Below are 8003 nucleotides of genomic sequence, written 5' to 3'. Positions count from 1 at the left end.
AGTGTCTAATAAAGTTAAATCACATCCATTCTTCACCACCACGTATTGGCATCTCCCCTGCATTTCAGAGGGAGCTGCTATGAACGAACTTCCTTCCTTCTCCCCTCTCCTCCCTCCTCCAGCTCTTCCCATCCTTTGCAATAATGAGCCCTGCAGTAATCACCACGTATTCACCCCACCCCTGCAGGCTCTTTGCAGGAAATCTGAGCTCCCCCCTCTTTATGCAACAACTGAGGCACTTATCTCTCCCCTTTCCTTCTGACCATCTGTGTGCATCCAGCAGCAGCAGTGCCACGCACTCACTCGCTCTCCCACCAACTCAACCTAAGCCCCTTCCATCTGGAGATGATCTGTTTGTCTATTTAGACTCCAAGCTCTCCAGGGCAGGAACTGTCTCTAATTGCATGTTTGTACCGTACCTACAGCTGTGTTGGACTGAATACACCCACTGTCATCTTCCCTTGGAAACTAAGTGCCTCCTGGGAGTGTCCAGCACTGAAAAGTAAGACCACTTGGAAATCCAAGTTGCTGGAGGCACATGCCAGAGTTCCTTGGTTGCACTTATATTAGACCACAGAAAATCCTTCCAATGACTGCAATAATCATCCAGCCCAATTTTTGCTGCCAAGCTGACAAGAGGGACTTAAAAGCAGTGAAACTATTGCTTAGCATGGTGGGGCTCACAGCTGGCTGAAGCTCCAAATGTGCCTAAATTATACTGTGTCCCAGATTTGACGGTGCCTTGTTTGGTGACCTCTGGCCAATGCCACCAGGGATCCAGGTGGAGAGACCAGGAGTGTCCCAGCCAGACTTTGCAGTCTGAATGTACCTCATCCTCGCTCCAGCACAGCAGGATAAGCTCATGTGCCCATACCTACTGCTCACAGCTGGCAAATAACCTGCCTCCCTAGTTCAGGATGACGAAGACTTCAGGTGATTTTCTTCACAAAAAATGCAAAAATTAATTGCTTTTCTCCCCTTGCTTTTCAACAGTTTTAATTAAAAACCTTCTGTAATTGTGTTAAGGCCTCTGAGCTATGGTTTTCATGCCACCCCTGCTCATAACACATTTTTCAAGCTGTGTATGTTGAGAGAAACAGGGCAGGTGGTAAAAAAATGGAGGTGTTGTCACCAAAATAACTTTAAAACAAAGAAAAGAAATAAGCTTAATAAAGTTTCTGGTCTAATCCAAGAGAATGAATGTATTACCACCAAAAGCCTCCTGCAGATGGTGAAAAGTATCTTGATTCAATAACACAATAAAACTAAAAAAGCGCATCTATATATTTTCCCATTTGGTTCACTCCGGAACACCATTCCTGCTTGTCTTGGCTCCTCTCTATTCCTGCCTTTGAGTGTAAAGAAATGGTAAGGAAGTTTATGAATGAGGTCCCACTTGCATTCCAGACTCTGCTGTGCACACAGGCTGTTCTCTGCCGAGATCCTGGGATGAGGTCATTCCAAAACCACCTAGTTTGCCCAGTGTGCTAACTCGAAAAAGATTGGAACGGACAGATTTGCAGTTACTGCAATGCAAACACACATACAGTAGTTTTTTCCCCCCCCATGCCAGCATCCGCCAAACTTCCATCCAGAGGACTCCTGGAAAAAAAAAAAAAAAAGAAAAAAAAAAAGAAAAAAAACCCCCCTCAAACCAATCCTTTTTTCCGCTATGAAAGGCTGTTTATAAAATCAGTTTGATCAGCTCAGGAATGAGCTGAGATAATGTTTATCCACACAAACACTGAAGATCCTGCAAGTATCTTAACATAGCAAGCTAAGATAACTACTCAGCTGAAAAAGAAAAAAGGTTAGAACAACAGGAAATTACTCATTTACTACCAGTTTCTCAGGTATTTTAAAGAGCTCCCAGAACATTTGCTTTTGTGTACCTAAGAGAAAAAAGCCGCTGGTGGTGGGGGTAACATAAAACATAAAAGTGACTTTCCTTGCTGAAAGAGTAAAAGGCAAGAAGAAGGGGTTTGTGACAAGAGGATATAAAATACCCTGCGATTCATCAGCAAGGAGAATCAAACTCCGCCGGGGCGATCAGCATTCCTGGGGATTATGAAAAGGATTACGGTGAGTTGTAAGCAGGGCGAGGGAGCCACTGAAAGATGGGCTTTCCTACTGCCTCGAAATAAATGGGACAATTAAGGCTTTTGGGGAAGTTAATGAGGCTTTTTTTTATTTCCTCGAATTTTCAGAGCAGCTGGCCAGGCCCCTGTGTAGGAAAAGCCTTCATTTTTTTTTTTTTTTTTTTTTTTTAGGAGGAGGAAAGAAAAATAGGCAGTGAAAATAAAAATGTTTGCATTCCCTAAAAATATACTTCAGGCCTTCCGAGGGGGAAATCAATTATCCACAAGGCCATCCTGCTGTCGGGTAGAAAAATCTAAGGCATTTTCTAGCTCGGCTGCCCTCCACTATTTGGAAGTTTGCTGATCTCTCTGTCAGATGGGTCTCATCATGGAGTCTTTCATGTGTTTAATCTCACAACCCACCTGTGAGAAGAGGAATTACAGTGGAGGAACTGAGGAAAAGGCCCAGACTTTTAAAGGGATTTAGCTGCCCAATTACCTGGCTCAGGGTTAGACTGGAAATCCCCAGGAGAGAAGGGTGTTGCACCTGAGTCTGCCAAGCCTTGGGTCAGTGCAGTTCTCAGTAGCAGTGCCCATTTGGAGCCAGGACAAGGGAGAGCTGAGTGCACCCATGAATGGGCCATTGTTTCTGCCTTGATTATTATTAAGATATATTTTGAGTCTGAAAGAAAATAATTAAATAATCAGAGTCTGAATTCAGAGCATGAAGACCAGTTCTTTTTTTTTAAGGCTGAGCAGGGTCTCGCAGGGTTGGTGGTTGTGTTTATTCCAGGGGAAATTACTTACAATTAACCTCCAAGTGCCATGAATTAGTAGTGCTCCCTTCTGAGTCACAATTTTGCTGCCTCCTCATGCACCAACACCACTCACTGCTCACCCACCCCAGACCTCTCCGAGCTGGGTAGAGCCCTGCTAAGAGAGTCAGCACAGAAGATGTGCAGGAAAGAAAACAGCCTAGTTTCTCTCTAATTGAGACATTTCCCCCATGTGAGGCTTCCTGTCCTATTTCTCCTTGCTTTTCCTCATGCCTGTCTTTCCATGGGCTCTCAGCTCAGGCTTGGCAGGTCATGATGCATCTGAGTAAGGACATGGCCCCCTGGGCAGCTGAGTTTGGGCACAGTCCCCACCACGCTCCCTGGAGATGTCTTAGGCTGGGTTTTAATCCTAAAGTTGGAGGCTGTGAGTGCAGCAGGTGAGGCTTTACCACCCGAGCTCTGTGGTCCCACACAGCACGTGCTGGAGGAATGGGTCAGGGACGTGTAGGAGTCTGGCCTGGAAGACCAGATTACTCACACAGTGACATTTCCTTGGGTATTCATCTGTTCTCCATGGGTGATTCTCTGGCACATGCAAACAGCCACCACGACCATCTTTGGCTTCTGCAGAGGGTGATCAGCTGTGTGACAGCCCAAGGTCACAATGTGACTCTGGAGGTCTCTGGACCCCTGACAGGAGGTAGAACAGGGAACCATAACCTCTGTGATCCCTTCCTTTGTAGGGTGATTATGGTAAAAAATGCAAATAGAAAAGGAGAGATGACAAATAACAGAGAGCTATTGGCGTGGCATGTGTACCTGCTTGGGTGTGAAGATGTACTCTTGGTTTTAATTGTTATAAATCATCATTCATTCATTCATCAGGAAATCTCCGCATCACTTTTTCTCTGTCATGGCTTGACCCAGAAAACACATTTCACTGTAAAGGAGTTCCAAGACGAAATCCCAGAATTCTCTAGATCCTATTTTATAAGTCAGTTTTCCCTGTGAAGGGCTGCCATGGGTGTTGCATTTTGACTCCTTGCCATGGCTTTGCTCTCGGCTTCCGGTAAAAGCCATAAACCCCCTCCAAATTCTCTCAATCTGCAAAACTGCCTGACACAGAGCAATCAGTGTCTTATAAACCCACACTGGTATCGAGGCAGTTCCCTTCCCGTGCACTGTTTCTTATTAAAGAGGTATCTGTCGGCCAGTCACACGGGCTCTGTTGCATAGCCAGGTATCCAGGCAACTTACTCAAAACTTGCTGGAGTCAATGGAAAGAGTCTGCTGGCCCTACACCACCAAGGGCTTTAAAATGAGGTAGAACACTTTGTTAGGAACCAGCAGGATTCTCCATAGTGTGTCAACTGCTTGCAGGTGGATGGAGCAGGGACTAAAGAGGAAAGGCATCAAGAAAGGAGAGAAAAAAGGGGTGATGGTTTCAAACTAAGAGAGGGTCGATACAGATGAGGTATAAGGAAGAAATATTTTGCTTTAAGGGTGGTGAGGCACTGGCAGAGGTTTCCCAGAGAGCTGGTGGATGCCTCATTTAATGTCAGATTGGACAGGGCTCTGAGCATCCTGGTCTAGTCGAAGAAGACCCTGCTCGTTTCAGGGGGTGGAATGAGGTGGCCTTTCAAGATCGCTTCCAACCCGAACCATTCTGTGATTCTGTGACTCAAAAGTTCCAGCAGGCCGAAGCGGTCAATACAACTGGCTCCACGTGTTTTTTGTTGCCAGCTGGATGTGCCCCATTTTGCCCACCGTGAGCAGAACCCATCACCAGCGTGGCATCCCTCGGCTCGCCGGGAGAAGCTGCGCGGGGAGGTGGAGCTCCAGACAATCGGCACCCGCCTGCCAGCTGAAGCACAAAGCCTAATTGAAGAAAGCTGTTCTTTTCATCCACACAAAGCATAAACAGCCAGTGTTATGGTGACAAACTTTCCAGCAGCTCCGTGGCTGCTGCTCCGAGCGCTCGCGTACATCGATGCTGACAGCAGAAAAAAGGAAGGCGACGTCCGTGTTGTGCAAAACTCCTCTGGCTGATTCCAGAATGGGTTCGGAGCTCACGCCCAAAATCTGCACATCTGCAATGGTCCTGAATCATGCACCAGATAATTCCTGCTGGGGTCTGAACTGCGGAAAAACTGCTCTGTTACATAAGCTCTTTATTTCCCACCCTTATTAGATAAGGTTGTTTGTTTTTTTTCAAAACTGCTGCTGCTTTGTTGTCTTTCCTGATGGCTCCATGGACACTGTCTGTGCCTTGGCCGAAGCAATTCTCTGCCTCCTCAATAAGAGGAAGTTCCCCAAACATCCCAATCTCTCTCAGGGGGCCAAGGATACGATTTGCCCATTAAATGGACCTGATCCGGCGTGGATCTGCTTCGACACTGGGATGCAGGAACCACATCGAAGGGCTTTGCAGGACACACAATGATCTAAGGCTCTATTTTTGGGTCTGGTGAGTGCTGGGAGGAGTGGCAGAAGGTTAAACTTTTCCCATCACCTTCCTGCCAGAGATACGCACGGCCCCGACACTCCGCGCTGTTGGCTGCTCATCACAAGGCCCCCTGTCAAAATGGGGATGGCTGATGAGCTACGAACAAGCTCACAGTTAGATAATAGATGAAAGAGCCTCAAGATAAATTAGGTGCCTCCAGAAAACCTGGCCAAATGTGTTTAAAACAGGAGATCCAACACCATTAATTCTCATCAAGCAGCTTTAAAAAAAAAAGGCAACCCGGCACTTGACTTATGCTTAGAAAACGTTATCTTTCCTTTTAACAGGGGTTTTATAGTGTATTTTGAGAAGATGACAAACAATAGGGTTATTTTGAAGTCATGCCAAACCCTACATTCGCTGGAGGAGAAGAACAATGTTACCTCCTATCTGTCAACTGACCCTGCAGCCATTAAGCCATTTCACCAACAAACAATATCAATAAAAAAAGGGAAAGTGCTGTTCTTAACTTCCTTACAACCAGAGCTTGGGAAATGTCTTTGAATGAGATATTTGTTCCTCTCAGGAAAGATCATTTTGCCAAGAGAGAAACTTGTATTAAAAGAGAGCTGGGGATGGACTTTGGACAAGACCTGGAGTGACAGGCCGAGGGGGAATGGCTTCACAGTGACAGAGGACAGGGATAGATGGGATACTGGGAAGGAATTCTTGGCTGTGAGGGAGTGAGGCCCTGGCACAGGTTGCCCAGAGAAGCTGTGGCTGCCCCATCCCTGGAAGTGTCCAAGGCCAGGTTGGATGGGGCTTGGAGCAACCTGGGCTAGTGGGAGGTGTCCCTGCCCATGGCAGAGGTTTGCAATGAGGTGACCTTTAAAGCCTCTTCCAACCCAAACCATTCTATTAAAGCATTAATTTAATTGCTTCTCAGGGAAGAAACTAAATCAAAAAGAAGTGTTTCCATAATTCCCATGCTGCAAAGGTAACAGCTTCATTTGCATTTCCCCCCCCCCCCCCCCCCCCAGTTTTCAGTTTCAAACTATGCTGTGTAAAATTAAAATGAAATGGATGAGCTCTGAGCCACCATTCAGTGGATGGGGAATTGTGGTTATTTAAAGCTTCTGGAGGAGGGACCATATTTTTTGCTGTGTCTGTTCAGACCCTCTGACTTGCTACTGTCACACAAATAAGTTTATTGCAAATAATAATAATAACAACAACAAATAAATAACATGTTTTCACCAGTGGTAATCTTTCCCAAATTGTCCCCAGCCACAACCAGACACAAAAATTTAAGAAGGGTGGGAACAGCTATTTTATTTGAACATCTTTGTTGGCTAAATGAGCACCTGCTCACAAAGCATCCAGCCAGCAGGACTGGATAGATAAAAATGCTCCATCATCCCATTCAAAATATATCAACAAATTCATCTGAGTATTTTCAGGGAGCAAATTCCTTGTCCTCTCTCATAATTCAAACAAGCTCTTTCTCACGTGACACCTTGCCTTCTGTGCGTGTATTTGTGATGCACAAGCCAAAAAGGCAAAGAATAAGGCCTTCAAATCAAAGGAGCTGTGGGTATGGGTGAAGTCTGGCAGCGGAGTTAGGAACTGGTAACAGTCACCGCTCACAAACACAGGGCAAACTGCACTTTTAATGCAAACGGGAGTAATAACGATGCCATTTTCATCTTTATTGGCCCTGTTAAACTCCCCCCCAGCTCTGGGCAGGTGCAGGGCTCTGCTGGGTGTGAGTGAGGGGCCTTTGCAACCCGATCTGCCGTGGGCCAAAGCCTCTTTCATGTGCTGCGTGCTCGGGCAGGTTTGTCTCCTGCGGCCGACACACGAGAAAAAAAACCCGCCCGTAAGAAAATAATTGGACGTTAATTTCCTCCAGCTTTGCGCTAATTAAGCACAATTTGAGAAAATGGCACGGACAGTTGTCTTTTAAAAAGGTGTGCTTTGCTTAGGTAATTGTGGTGTTTGCTTTGCAGCAACCCGTGGGGGCAAAGGTGCACCCTGGGTGCCCAGATTCCTTGGAAAATACCGGTGAGAGGCTTCACAGCCCCCCAGCCCCCCCAGGCAGTTGCTTTCTGAGGTTCTGTCCTCACCCCCACGGGCACCCTTTGAGCTGAAGTCATGCCATCCCCAGCCTCACTTGGCACCAAGTGCCTCCTCTGGCTCAGGAGACCCCCACTGACAGCAGCTCCTGTGCTGCTCCTGCCCGGGCTGAGAGGGGATTACTTAATTAAGGATCCGGGATTGCCAGGTGAAAGCTTATCTATCCGGAGCGAACGTGCCCCGTTTCCTCGGCCTGCACACATGTGGTATCGTTTTTCCATTATTTGGAACATACAGAACTAAATTAATAACAGTTCCTACAAGGCCCTGGGGCTCTCCGTGGAAGAATTTTGATCTCCTTAGGAAAGGCTCACCATTTCTCATAGGAGAGATGCACTTGACTCCTGACCTCTTTTCAAAGGCACCTGTGTGAGCTTTTAAAATCCACTACCACCAATTATCCACTTTCAACCTGAAGTGTTTAAACCTCGGACCACATTAACTGAGCTTAGCACATAGCCATGTCATTGCAGACTTCCTGATGTGAGGAGATGCCTTGACACGGCTGAAAGAGAGTTTAGGGATGAGGCATGAGATTATCAGCTTCTCCTCCTGACAGCTTCAAAC

Source organism: Manacus candei, unplaced genomic scaffold, assembly GCF_025592945.1.
Source record: "Manacus candei isolate 608988 ecotype Guabito, Panama unplaced genomic scaffold, ASM2559294v1 h1tg000150l, whole genome shotgun sequence".
Classification (NCBI taxonomy): Eukaryota; Metazoa; Chordata; class Aves; order Passeriformes; family Pipridae; genus Manacus; species Manacus candei.
Note: the sequence above shows the minus strand (reverse complement) of the source record.